The 14,898-nt window shown below is 42.8% G+C and overlaps 1 protein-coding gene across 3 annotated transcripts in view; it reads left to right on the forward strand.

Moving 5' to 3' along the window:
* CDK14 (cyclin dependent kinase 14) overlaps positions 1-14,898 on the forward strand; it is a 342,320-nt gene that overhangs the window by 305,749 nt on the left and 21,673 nt on the right. For 2 of the 3 annotated variants that reach the window (XM_050971254.1, XM_009085938.4), the window contains one exon: positions 488-4,735. The exons of the other annotated variant lie outside the window; for it this stretch is intronic. The gene's annotated coding sequence lies outside the window, so the exon portion shown is untranslated. Of the gene's footprint in view, positions 1-487; positions 4,736-14,898 lie in introns of those variants that run through there. 3 annotated transcript variants of the gene reach the window in all.

Consider the following 14,898-nt stretch of genomic DNA (forward strand, 5'->3'; position numbering starts at 1 on the left):
CAAAACAACTCTCAGAAAGGAAAACTGAGGAGACCTTTTCAAAAACTAGTTATGAGCATTGTTATGGAGGAGATCACTAGGGAGAAAGGGGGCAAAAATAGCTTGTAAACTCCTGAAGCTCTGCCAGCATTTTTAGCAACTTTCCTTTGCATTCAGGGGGTGTGGCCACCTTTAGAAGAGATGACTGGTTACAGCTGTCTATAATTTCCATGGAGAATGTCAGTGCTAATGGTACCTGTGAAGATTAGCTCTTGGGGCACAGACACATGAATATGGATTAATATATCTCACTTAGGCGACCACCCTGAAAACACTGTTGTTCTAACTTCATTTTCCTGAGGCACCAGTTCTAAACATGCTTTGGAAGCCTGCGCTTCACTATGAGCTGGCATCTTCATAAATGGCTTTGGCCTAACCTATATTTTACCAAGTGAAAACAAAAATGCAATTCATGAGGCTTATTATAATTTATATTGTTTCCTTACAGGATTAAATTTACCAGGTTGGAGGAGGGAAACAAAAACCTAATGAGGAGGCCGACACCAGGAAGGAACCACGGCCTGTTTCCTTTCTGTCTCTATGGTGGATTTCATTCAAAAGAAAATTGAAGCTGGCAAGACCCTGTTTTTCCCTGCAATTTATTTAAAACCTTGCACGCATTTGGATACCTTGTGATTTCAGAGAACTATGTGAAGATTAAGCTTTTGCTTACTGATACATGGCATGTACTCTTTCAGTCTTTTGTGTTTGATTTTGTTTGATTTTCCACTGCAGCGCTGCATCTTTGTAAGGATTTTTATGCTTTCACCAGCAATGTCTTAAATACTTTCAGACAACACATTTGGTGTTCACACTTCTTCAGTAACAACTGTACAAAAAGAGCCAACAGTGGCATAAAAGACTGTGTGTTTCCTTTGAGGGTTGTGCATAGTTTGCAACCAATGGGAAGACTTTTTCTTCCCAGGGCAAGCCCAACTTGTCTGATCAGCTGACAATTACAACACTTGCCACTCTTCCTCAAGTGTTGTTGGGTTATTTCTTTTTTCATTATCCCCTCAGACCATTCATATCCATTTAAAAACATGGCAATAATTGCATGTTTACTTAAGTACTCTAAATTTGGTTACTCTGCTTAGGCTATGTAGCATGCCAGTTTTCAAAATAGGCCTGTGAGAAAGACAAAACAAAACTTATGAGATGTATGCAGCTGACAGATACACAGTGAGTTCCTTATGGTTTTATTCTCTTCAAGAATATATCTTTCTTTTTTTATAGGTCTTGGCTAACATCTCTCTGTTTTTCCTCACACTAGTTACTTTTGGGAATATTTTCTGGAAAACAGAGATGATGAAACTGTTCTGTTTAATTCAAGGCAGATACTGAGGTACCGAAAAACTTCCTTTGAATGAGCCATTAAATCTAGCTATGTTACTTTGCCATGTATAAAGCAAGGTGGAGAATTCTCCTCATCCCAGACCGTTTGCTGTTCCACACCAAAGCACCTTTTGAGTTATTTTCCATAGGTATTCTGAGCTGATTGGAAGGCACTACATGTTCCTTAGTCTTTAGATATCTTTTCTGAATGAATCATTCAAATGCAAACTTTGCAAAAAACTAAGTTGTGTGTGTGATTTTAGAAGGAAGCCCCTGCTACATTTTGGTTGGGGAGAGCATTGTGTTCAGGGGTGTGGGAAAACTGCCCTGTTAACAACTTTGCATTCAGAGAGGGCAAGGTATGGTGCAAAAATCACTGTTGAGTTATAGTCCTGCTTGGACAGAAGCACTTGCTAGGCAATATTATTCTACACATAATTTTGACATCCTTTGCTTGCTGGATGCATTGAGTTACATTTTAAGGAAGTGTGGTAATGCTTTGGTTAGCTTTCAGTGTTTAAAAGGAGGGGAAAAGGATTTGTGCTGCTGCCATCTTATTAAACTCCAGCAGTGTTTAATAAGAAAAAGACACCAAATAAGGCAAATCCTTGAATGCACAAGCAGCTACAAAAGGTCTCTTAATGAACAGGAGTCTACACTTTCAGAACTGAACCGTGGAAATATTCTCAATATTTGCACAGCCATTAAAAGACAATTTTCCCAACTGACATCTCTGTTTCAGGATCTGCTAAAAGCCATCTAAAAGCCACTTTCAGTCACAATCATATTTAGAACTTACTACAGTTCTTACCCTGTGTTTACAGGGGGAAAAGTGACCACTGAACTTTTGAATTTATCACACACTGAAACTGCCTTAGACGTGGTTTGTTTGGGTTTCATGTTTCCTTTTTTTTGTAAGAGAAAAGTCTTTTATACATTATCTTTGCTACTTAAATTGTGTGCAGTTTGATGATTAAAATTAGCTATTTTTAGAAAAAAAACTTGCTGCAAAATCTGAAGAATTTTTGAAAACATAACAAAGATTTTGATTAGGAATATAAGGGTAGTTTCATAGATGCTTCTACTTGACAGCTTAAATTTGAAGGCAAGCAATTACACTGCTCAACTAACCATCTGAAGGTTTAATATAGAGTAATTCTCCAATTGTTCCCACAAGCCTAGCACATTACTATCCATAGTGACTCATGCACAGTGTTTGCTTAAGGTATGTGTGTGTGTGTGTATGTGTGTGAACACACATGTGCACAGGAGATTATCCTCTCTGCCCCATTCCCACTTCTAAGCAACCACTGAAATAAAGTTGATCCAAAAATCTTCTAACTCAATTAACTGCCTGAATGAAAGTTCATAAATATCTAGGTTTCTAAATAGCAACCTAATCTTCAGCAGTAATGAAGTTATCTCACCTACTGATCATTAAGGAGTGACCAGGGTCTCTTACTCCTGCACCTACTTTCTGGGCACCCCAGCTGCCTGTGGTGGCTTGGTTTTGCTGCTCTCCCATGGAGGCTCTGGGCCCTGGGACATTCTCTGGGCATGAAGGCAACCTAGGCTCAGCAGGATGGTGCTTTTCACATGAGCACTGCAAATTAATCTTCTGTAACATCAAATCTGCTGGGAAATATCAAGGGGTTTTTTGAGATAGTAGAAGCTCCTTTTCCCAGGGAACTAACAGTTGACACTACAGCCTTATTTCACTCTCTTCCCTTCCAGCAGAGCCCTTACCTGCACAGTTAGCCTGAAGCCCATCAGACAGCTGCCCACCCAGACTGCTGCCCACCTCTCCAGCTGTTTTCACCACAGCTCTTCTCAGTGTTACAGAATGGACTGTTTAAACCCTACCAATGCTCTTGAGACAGCTTCAGCAAAGATCAGTAGTGTTACTCTCTTTTTCTCTCATCCTTCTGAAATCAGTTCCTCAAAAAATCTCCAAAGACACAAGAAGTAGCCCAGCCTTCCAGATATGGGCGCCTGGAACGTGATGTTTCACATTGTCAACATTGTCACATTGTTGAAGTCAAAAGTTGGCTTCAGTGACCAATAGTCTTTGGGGCACAGTCCTGGAGAAACTGTGGGATTTGCTCAGAGTGAGTAGCCAGCAGCAGCTTAACTTGCATTTTCCTACCACTTGGCTGAGATTCAGTAGATCTGTCCTGGTGATACTTGAGAGGATGTGGCTTTGCTGCAAGATGGGAGAGCAGTGACAGGGCAGCAGGTATAGCAGGCAGATAAAAGTGGGAGGGCATGTTCTAATTCTCTATGGGATCTAATATTAAGTTAATGGGGAAGGGAACATGGTGGTAGATATGGTCTGCATGATACAAAGAGTCCTTACAAGTTCAAGTTCACAGAACCTAAATTTACAAGTCAACCAGCTGGAGATTGCTCAGTCTTCTCTCATGCTGGGTTCAGTTCAACTCAAATCCACACCCAGCAGGCACCACCCCAGACAGGACACTCCAATAGTTCTGACATTACATTACTGTATAGGGTTCTACATCAGTTGGGTCCTTTTAATTCTCACTCTTACTTTTAATCAGAACCATGGCTTAGGACAAGTCATCAGTACAACAGTGAAAATTCAATCTGCAGTAGACGGAGGCACAGGGGATTTTGCTTTCTCTTTGGTGCATAGGAGTTCTGCATTTCAGACTCCTGGGAAGAGAAGTTAAGATAAATAAATATATACCTTATGGGTTGGTGGGTTATGTACACCCCGTGTCAGTGCACACAACCAAACGTGTAGTCAATGCTCAATACATGAATATACAAAAAGATGAATATACAAAATATTCATCTGTGAATATTACTGGGTTTGTAATCTTTGTTATATAAAAGGTTTAGGCTGTATAGACTAAGGAGCAAAGTGCAGAAACCCCCTATAAACAGAAGTAGGTTGCATTACTGAGGATAACAATACTATTCCCTATCAGCATTTAGGTGGAGTGACTGTACGTTACTGCCTTGCATTTTTCACATAAGCAAAAAATCTAAAAGTAAAGGATGCACTAATAATTCCCATCCCCCAAAATGCATTTCCATGGTGCTGCATACAAAATTCCTGCTTGCCAGCTTCCATGCGGATTTTTGTATGGTGCACTAAGAGGTATTCTTTTTTTAACAAATAAAAAAGGGGAGGGCTGGTACATGAAAACAATGTTAATGTAATTAAATATATATCTACTTCAGAAGAACAGCATCGTAAACAGTACAGTAAAATAAATGTCGCATTATTTGTTACACCTTGTAATTTGTCTGTATTATGAAAGATGTAATGGTTTGTCAGCTGTAACTGTTGTTTTCTTGTAACATCATATTGAATAAAGTGTAGCAGAATCTCTCTTCTCCTTTGTATATGTGATCTAGACCTAACCCAAGGAATAAAGCCTTTCTTTTCCCCTTTGTTCTCCAAAAACAAAACAAGGAAATGGTTGTAAACAAGAGATTTTTAAGGAATGAAAAGTACTTGGGAGCAGGGAGACACCAGACAGTAATATGTTGAAAAGATTAGGCACTGATTCCGTCAAACATGAGCTTCATCAAAACTACAAGGCAGTGCTCACTACACAGGGGATGAGTCTTCGCATTTCTGTCTGTAATAGTACCTCAATGGTCTGGTGTCCCTTTCCGTTTTGTTATATATGTGACAAGGGACTTCTTTACAGCACACTGGAATTTAACCAAAGTAGTAGAAAAGCCAGTATTCTGAAAAAAAAACCAAGACAGGTCTGATTTAAATATATCATCATATGGAAGATGATGTCTGGCTTATTACAACTTTAAATAGAAATAACTGATACTGATAATTCTGGTAGAAAATCAGGCAAAATATACAATATGCATTTTTCACAACTTTGATGTGGAAGTGTGATTTATCTTTGTTCATACTTGATTATGTATTTCAATCAATGAATGTATGCCGCCTTGACTCTATTTGTGCACCATAGCATTAGATAAGCAAGTGCTTGCTCACAGTATATATTATCAATATGTGCGTTCAGTATTTTTTCCCCCTTTCCATTGCTTCCAGCTTTTTTGGTACCAGCATCTTGCTGGGACCTATTTTTAGACAATGAATGCTAAATCAATGCAGTTTGCATAGACTTTGTTAGAATATTTGCCTGAAATGTTAGAATATGCTGTTTTAGCAAACACAGGAGTCTATAGGAGTCATTTTGATCTGGGATGGGGGATAGCTGGAGAGCAAGTGATCATACTGTGTAGGCTGATGGGGCAGCAGCCCTAGCCTAGAATATGAATAATGGAGGACCTAGATTTTAGTCCTGGCTCTAGCTGATTAGAAATATTTGAAGATAAAAGGGTCTTCCTTGGAGCTAGCACAATATAAGCTTGAATGTGGGTCTTCAGTGGCTCAGGTTTTATCCAGTAGAGGAATGTTCTGGCCCGATGTGATCACAGAGCACTTCAGAAGAATCCTCATTTTCAATCTAGAAAGTTGCTGCAGAATGACATCAGCTGCACCCAGAGGGCATTGCACAAAAACAAACAAAGAAAACACATGCATGTTCATCTATTTATATTTTACCCTCATTTCTCACTGGCTAGGACAGGTTTAGGAAGGTGTTGCCTTTTTATAGTCTAGATGAATAATTTGTAATCCTGACTCACAACCTGTATGGCAACTTTAACCTACAAATCCCTGCAATACAAATGAGGACCAAGAATTATTACCTAAAAAGGTCTGTATGTTTGAAGGCAGGGTACCAGGAAGCATGTTCAGAGTCAGCCTTTAATTATGTAGTATAATCCTTAAAGCTGTCTCCTGACCCCCTTGGCTGCCCTCCTAGCCTGTTTAGCCCCAAGGTTTTCTTCCTAAGCTAGCCTGACTGCCACAGCAAACCAAGAGATGCATTTAGCTAGAATAGCAGCCACCCCTCCCCCAAGAAAAGGAAAACCAGAGGGAAGGTGTTGAAGCAACCCTGTGCCACTGGGTTAACACATACAGTTTCTCAATAATGCCTCTTCTTGTAAACCTCTGCAAAGTAAACCCTACAGCAGCGGAAGGGCTTGCTGCTACCAGTGGGGGGTGGTGTTATGGACATTAGATTTGAGAGGCTTATATAGCACACGGGCGAGGATAAAGGGATACAAATCAGAGAGGGGGGGAAAAAAAACCCAAACCAACTGAAGAGAGTAAAAAAAAAATACCCAGTGCCAAGTATTTACTGTTCATTTCCCTTGTGAGTGGTGTTATATATTGTCTGCAGTGAGTCATGCTGAGAGCAAGCCAGGCACAATAATAGCTGAGAGCAGTCCTGCAGCCCCTTCGTTATTGCTTCTGCCCGCTGATACCGAGTTGGGCAAAAGAAAGTGATTCCAGAAATGTTTCTTTTTTTTTCCCTTTTCTCTTGCTTCCCAGAGGACCCAGTAGTGATTGCTGGGGCTGTACTACCTTGAAAGAACTGCTAAATTAAAATCAAACATTTTAAAATTAATTTTTCACGGACCCATATGGTGAATCACATAAAAGACGTAACAGCTCTAAGTGCTATACCAGATACTGCAGCGCTGTATATCCCAGTAAAGTCTTGAAGCCTAAGGAGATTTATGATATCAGAAACATTTCAACCTCATCTTTCAACTAGAATTAGGACTATAGTGTCGGTGTTATATAGGACCATATAGGTGTTAATCTTACAGTCCAGCTAATTATTAATTTGTTCCCAGCTTTCACCTGAGGAGCTCAGAGATATTCATGCATCAAAGAAATGAACTGTATACACAGCTTTGGAATATACCATACAGATGTAAAGATCCATATTTTTGTAGAAGAAAAAGAAAAAAAACCCACACCCCAAAACCCAAGGTACAGATTCAGTTTTTTATTTTCAAAACTTTGCATGGGCAAAACCACCTGAAAGAGTATTTCACTTGGTGTTTGGTGAAGACTGAACATTGTTGTTGCAAGAAACTGTTCTAAAAAAATATCTTCCAAGTATAATTTCTGTGTTTAAATCAAGTCCCGTTTCACAGTACAGACAGCTCCAAAGACATGCCAAAGTATGGTGCTCTAACAGGACTGTAAAGAGTTGTTCCTTGACCAAATTCCCAGCACCATGTCAGTGTGGAGCAGGAGAGACTGCATGTACCAGCATTCACTGGAAAATACTGTAAACACGAACTGCCACTTGTCTGCATCAGGAGACAAAACTTTCAGAGACCATCTCAGATGTTCTTCTATAATCTCATTTTTTTTCCATAACACATAATATAGACAGCAAAGGAGAAGTGAGTTTCTGCATGGAAGGTACTCTACAGCAACCCTACACAGGTTAATTTGGAACACAACTGCCTCCTCGGTGGGGATGTGAATCACAGAAGAGCTGCACTTCTGGTCTCCCACATCCACTAGGTTCTCTCCAGAAATGCCTGTTTGCATCTGGCCAACGTGCATGTTTTCAGTGCTGGCTGTTTAGTTTGCACTCATGCACGTGGAGTGACTAACGTGGAATAGCAGGAACCTGTAATTTTGAGAGCAGCTCCTTTAGTGGCCAGAGGTACCCAACTCTTCTGCCAGTCCAGAGACAGCAGTGAGTGAGCAGAATGAGGATAGCTTCAGCCACTCTTCCAAGCACTTCTGCTCTTCTTGGATCCATCTGTCAGACTGGAGGTGGAGGATGCAGGAGAGAGGGGATGAGACAGATATGTGTGCTGTCCGGGGGCAAGCTCATGAACCTGGCAGTGGTTAAGATATGGTCACAAGCAAGCTCCAGTGTTTTAGAATATTCCCTTGTTTATAGAAATTTCCAACATGTTCACCCTACTGCTAGCCGGGCCTTTCTTTTATGACCCACACATGAGAAAGAGGCATTTGGATATCCTTTAGCCAAGCACTTGCAGTTTAGATTTAGGACAACCAATTGATCAGTGGAAAGGGGAGAATCTCAGAGGGTTTCAGATGAGCCCTTACATAAATATGAGGAAGTGTACTATACATTCACCACCTGTAATAACACAGCTTTGAACACCCCAGTGTGTTTCTGCAGTGTCAGCCAGTAGGGTTCCCTACGACAGCTCTGCTGAAGTAAACAATACCTGGTTTTAAACAATACCCGGGTTTTGGGAGAGGATGCTCGCGACAAACCCCAGTTTGGCAGCAGTGCCAGGTGGCGTGAAGGAGTCACCAGTTTAACCAGAGAAAGAAAGGAGCCGGGGCCCGGGAATAATATCAGCTCCTCCTGAAGGCCTGAAGAGGCTGAAGCCAAAGCAACTGTGTTCCCTGCTCCTTGTCAGTGCTGTGTCTAAAATACACCAAACCATCGGTGGCTTACTGGGATTCCCAGCCCCTTCCCCCCACGGGCCGTGTGAGCTCGATAGGAACTTCATGGTGAGAAACCACAGCACCCTTCCAAACACTGAGCCCGGTGATTCCCGCACCTGCAACTCAAGCTGCTGAGCTGCTTTGCACCGAAATGTTTTGACTGCAGGAATCTGTCTGGCAGCAGGGAGTGCCAGGAAGGAACAAGGAGCACATTCAGGTGCGCTGGCTGTGCTGACACCACTGAGATGCCCGGTGTGCGCAGACAAGCTTTCGTTCCGCACAGGCGCCCCGTGCGGACACGGGGAGGGCCGGTGGGAGGCCAAGGCCAGAGCCCGAAGCACCGTTCGCGGGCAGTCCCACGGAGGTGAAGCCCCGTCCTGCCGCTGCCCGGTTCCTCCCGGCGGCCGAGGGAGCTCCGGGGACCACCACGTGCCGGGACCGCCCGCGCAGGGCGGCAAGGGCCGGGAACGGGGCCGGGAAGGGCCGGGCTGTGTCTGCGCCCGCGCCCGCTGGGAAACGGGGAACCCTGGCGCCAACGCGAGGGAAAAACAGCTCCGGAGTGTCCGCTGCGGAGCGGGAGGAGCGCTGAATGCCGAGCTGGGCAGGGTGCGGCCGCCGCTGGGCTTGGCGCGGCGGAGGAGCCGTGCTGCCATGAGAGGCGGGATCGGGGAGGGTCAGGCTTCTCGCTGAGATTTTCCGGAGGTTGTGGGAAATGCCGCTAGGAATGGGGGGTGGGGGTCTCCTCCCCGCTCTCAGCCACGGGTCCAGGCTGCCGAGCAGAGTGGGTGCGGGGTGCTGGGACGAGGCAGGCCCCTCGCTCCCCTCACGGCGGCCCGAGCGGCACAGCTCGGCCCTCAGCCCTGCTGCTGCCCGCCGGCATCCCGCCGTCCCTGGGGCCACGGGGCACACCGACCTCGCCTCCTTCCCATTGCCTTCCAAACGCGGCCACAGCAGGGTTTCACGGAATCACAGAACGCCTGGCTTGGAAAGCGCCTTGGAGATCATCCTCTGGCCGTGGGTGGGCAGGCGCGTCTTCCACCAGACCAGGTGGAAGGCTCAAAGCTCCATCCACCCTGGCCTCGAACACTTTCAAGGATGGGGCAGCTCCAGCTTTTCCGGGCATCCTGTTCCACCATCTTAGCACATCTGAAAGCACTTTGCTACATACATCAGTTCATGTGCAGCACCTTCAGTCTTGTGTACTGTATTGCCTTAAATCCCTAATCTGCCTTCAGATAGAGCCATGCAGCAGCTGGTGCACCAACTGGGCTTTGGGCTGGTGTCTGAATACCTGAAGATGGAATTGGAGTTTGTCATCAGTAAAACACAGTATCAAACTCATACTTGCCCCAGATGCTGATCTTTTATTAATTTCGTCGATACAGAAAGAGAAAAAAATGCAACCACGTTCTTTTAAAGTTCTCTCTAGAGCCTGAGTTAGAGAAAATTGCCTTAGGTGGAATTTTTTTTCTGCTTTTTTTTTTATTATTATTTCTTAACGTGGACATTTACTACAAAGAGAGAAAGAAAATGTGTTGTTTAATCTCTCTTGAATCTCTGCCTGGCTTATTTTCACACATATGATCTCTTTTGTTCTCTGGTAGTAATCACCTAAACAACTCTTTAACAGATGATCAGTCCGTACTGTTCCAATCTGCAGGATGCAATGCAAGGGAAAAATGGGGAAATCTACACTGATTCTTTTTCTTTCATACCTTAGTACTATACTGTCCCAACAAAGAAATCGGGGTTAAAGCAGTATACACACTTTTTTTTTTTTTTAAGTGTCCCTCAGCACTTACACAAATCCCCCAGAGTTCTCCCTGCACCTTCTTTCAATTAAATTGCTTTTCTTAACTTAATCTGTGACTGTTTGATTAGAGCTGGTTGGAAGTTTTCCATAACAAAGCAACGTTATTCAGCAGCTTTGAAACCCACTGATTTATCAGGAGAAAAAGACTTATCTTTCAATTAACTTCTTTCACCTGTGGATTGCCAGGAGCTCAGGTTTCTCAGCCCAGGTTTCTCAGTGATAGGATTCCATTTGAATGACTGTGAGGCTGGAGACCTCAGGGATTTTTGGGTTTTTGCCACAGAGCCAGAAGCCAATGCAATTCTCCAGTGTGTGCAGCTATGGGACGCTGCAGATGCCAGAAATCATTGCCTAGTTTGGTTTCAGACTCCATGGGCTAATGTCATGAAATTCTCCAAACTGCCATCTCCAGATACTTCCGTATTTCAGTATAGACACCATATTTCAATGTTGATGGTTTTGCTTTTAGTTTGGAATAAAGGGTTTCTAGAAGACATTTTGCCATGATAGAATGAATTACTGATTATCATTAGCAATGAAACCTACCAAGAGGGAATAACAACCTTTGCTGGTAGGAGAAGGCACTTGCTAAATTCAGACTACCACTAAGAAAATAATGACTTAATAGCTCGTCCTACCATTTAGGCAGGGGAGATCTGGTTTTAATCTGGTTTGAGATCTGTCAGAATCCTGGAAACCTTGAAATAATCTCTTTTTGTCTTTTTGCATTGATTTCAGTAGCATTAGGACTTTGTCCAGGATGGCTTGCTAAGGTAGATGCAGCAGTTTAAACACAGATTAGAGCTGTGTCTGGATTCCATTTCGTGAATGTTGATGGCTTATGCAAGTAGGAAGCCAACCTTGACCGCTTTATAATTTTTAATTATATAAGTTGCCACAGTTATATGGTTTACCAATGGAAAAATGGTAATTTCCCCCTGTTTTAAGATATTTACAGATTTTACTGGTACCATTGCTTCACAGTTCTCATTTTTACCTTGAGGTGATGGCAGGTTTTTTTGTCTGCTATGAATACAGATATATGCATTTCTGGGAAGGAGGAATGTGATTGTCTAAGTACTGCAGTTCAAAAAAAAGGAATCTAAATTCTTCTTTATGCTTGATGTTACATCATTTGAAACAGCACGCTATCTCAAGATCTTCTGAGGACAGAAACTGCATCATAGCTGAAAGATTCAAATCTTAACTTTCATTAGCATAAAAGTCCCATTTGATGTCTTGGCAAAATCAACAGCTACTAGGCTTAAAACCTGTTCACATTACAGGAGTAAATGCTATCATGTGTAACTTCAGTACAAAAGGAAAAGAAAATGCCATCTGTAGGAGGTCATTATTTAACAAAAATATATCTCCACTCTGTTAATTGTTGTGCTAAGAAGTCTTTAATGGAAAAGACACTGAAGTAGGACATAGAGATTAAAGTGAAATCATTCACATTTTATTTTGTTTGCACTCAAAATTGGTCGCAGCCTTTGCTTTCTGCTGTGATTTGTCTCTAATCAGCATTCCCACTGTTCTGAAAAATTGATTTGAATTCTCCGTTGATACAGGAGATGCATATAAACAGATCTCTGCTCTCCTCCTGCTGTGGGGGCAATTTATGCAAAATAAGTTTAGGGGCTCTGGGATTTAAAGTTTACTGACTTTTGTCTGTGGGAACTGGAGTGCCACTTTGCACATCGTGAACATTGTCTGTGAAATACCTGCCTTGAGGGGGATTGTTAGCACATGAATCAAAACTGTCTGACTAATGTAGAACATCTCAAACAGAAGGATTAGACAGTAGCTGAGATAAACCAAGATGCATTTAAAATCAGCTCAAGTTAAATTAGGTGTTTTTTAGTCTAATACTGCTCTTAAGTATAATGTTGAACACTGGCTGTGAGAATAGGCTGATTCTTGTTTTGCTGCAGAGAAGATGCCATCTATTTATCCTAAAAGCAGTCTTTACCTATGGAAATGGTACTTGCTCAGCTGTATGTGCTTCATTCATGAAGGCAGAGCACTCTATTCCTCTGTGCCACAGTCCATAGTGATTCTCCTTTGATTATGTGGTTAACACTCTAAGGAATGAGACAATTGTGCACACATATGTTCTTCTATTTTTATATTGAAAAAGAGTGGGCTTTGTTCAGATGCTCCAGAGTTTCATTCTGCTTCTACTTAGAAATATTTGCAGTAGCAGCCTCAGTATGAAGTTTGTCCTTGAGAATCCTTCTACAAAGGCACCCGCACCTAAAGTCAGAGCCAATGCTCTGGGATGTGGGATATTGCAAATTCTGTGTTGCATCACTTCCAAACTTTGCAGGAAAGCCTAGAGCATCAGTGGACTAAATGCAATTCAGCTTGATAACAAATGAAAAAGATTATTTCTGGTGTGGGGAAAAAAAACCAGGCAGGTCTGCAGGGTGATTCTGCTGTGGTCTCACCTGGCACACCAATCTCAGTTTGCTGAATTCTCCCTTTGGGTGTAAAGAGGCCTAGCATGCTTTGGGTATAAGGGCCTAACATGCTGCCTACTTCCATCTCCAAACCTGGAACTATGGGAATCTGAGTGGTTTCGACCAGTTCTGATCCTACTGAAATGGGAGCTTAATCAGAATTTGGCCCTTAAGTGTAGTAAAGGCACAGAGTTTACTGCAAAGAGGGTGCCCCATGTTGGTTTTTAAAAAGGTCTGGTGGGATGGCATTCAGTAGATGCCGGTTGCCTGCCACACTGTTCTATCACTCCCCTCCTCAGCAGGACTGGGAGGGGGAAAATAAGATGGAAAAAACTCATGGGTCAAGTTAAAGGCAGTTTAATAAAGCAAAAACAAAGGCCATGCAGAGAAGCAAAGGAAAATAAGATTTATTCTGTATTTCTCATCACTGTTCAGACACTTCCCAGGAAGCAGGGCTTCAGTGTGCCTGGCAGCTCTTCTGGAAGACAAACATCATAATGACAAATGCCCACCCTTTCTCTTGGCTTTTATTGCTGAGCAGATGCAATGTGGTATGGAATATCCCTTTGGTCAGTTGGGGTCAGCTGTCCTGGCTGTGTCCCTTCCCAGCTTCTTGCCCACTCCCAGCCCACTCTAGGAGGCAGATTGTTGGAGAGGCAGTGCAGATGCTGTGTGAGCACTGCTCTGCAGTAGCCAAAGAGTGTTCATCAGCACCTCACTAGCTACTGATACAGAGCACAGCACTGTCAGGGCTGCTCTGGGCAAAATGGGCTCCATCTCAGCCAGACCCAATACAACTGGGCAACAGTTTTACTCTGGGCAACAGCTTTTGGAACTAGAAATGCTCAGGAACCAGACTAATGTTCTCAGAAAAAAATAGCAATACTTCTTATTTTAACTAGACCTGCATGAATGACTGGTTCTATTTGGAGGAAAACTGCTTGCCATGTTTTAAAGAAAAAGGGAAAAATATTTTTGGATATACATGAAATCAGAGTTTTTCAGACTGTCAGATAAGGAAGGCTTTTTTACAGGTTGAATAAGTATTTCATATTGATCTGGGACATCTCTAAAGGGCATGAAAGCAATGTAAAAATAAACTCATTCAGGATGACTGGAGCAATATTCACAAAATTGAGGAGGGCTTATCCCCTGCTGCACCCAGTGGTGTGAACTTTGACTTTTCAGGTAAGAGACTCCAACTACTCCATAATCCCCAGGTTTTCCTCTCAGAAAAAATGTCCTAACTGCCAGGCTGTCCAAACCATGCCACAGGGGCAGATCAAGTGAAACTTCTGCAACTGATGTTGCCTGAGAAAATAGCTCTGGATTCAAGGCTGCTGAGCAGCCTGCACGCTGTGGGGTGGGACAGATAAAACAGCAAGAGCTGTGGTGGTGTGCACTGCCTTGTGTCCCTGCTCCACCACCAACCCAGCCTTGCTCCCTGGTTCTGAGAGATGCAGAGCTCTTGGCCACTTGAAGGCATTGGTGTTTGTGGTGAAGAAAATTCACTGTGGCTGCAGAGATACAAAGGGAGCCTCTCTTGAATGCTGATGTGTTCAACCTCGTGCAACTCATGAACATTCACTGAGTAAAGAAAATAGGTGATGATTCTGACCATTCTGGGCTGGTGTCTAGGGTACTCACCTGAATTTTCCATTCTCGGCTTCCAGGTATCTTCAAGGCAAAAAAATTGAACTTGTCCCACCTAGAATCAGTATCATAGTGAAGGAGGTAGAAGGCCCATGATTCTAAGACCCAGTTTTAAATAAGGTAGGAAAAGGAGTGGATATTTACCTCAAGTCTCACAAGATGTAGTTAGTATGGCATACGGCGCTCTTTTCCCATTTTCTATTGTTTCAGAAATTGTTTTCAAGACAGTTTGTAAGTCTTGCATGAAAAGTCAAAGCAAAAAACTATTGCAAAACCACCAAAATAATAATTTC

The sequence above is a fragment of the Serinus canaria genome, chromosome 2 (genome assembly GCF_022539315.1).
Source record: "Serinus canaria isolate serCan28SL12 chromosome 2, serCan2020, whole genome shotgun sequence".
Classification (NCBI taxonomy): domain Eukaryota; kingdom Metazoa; phylum Chordata; class Aves; order Passeriformes; family Fringillidae; genus Serinus; species Serinus canaria.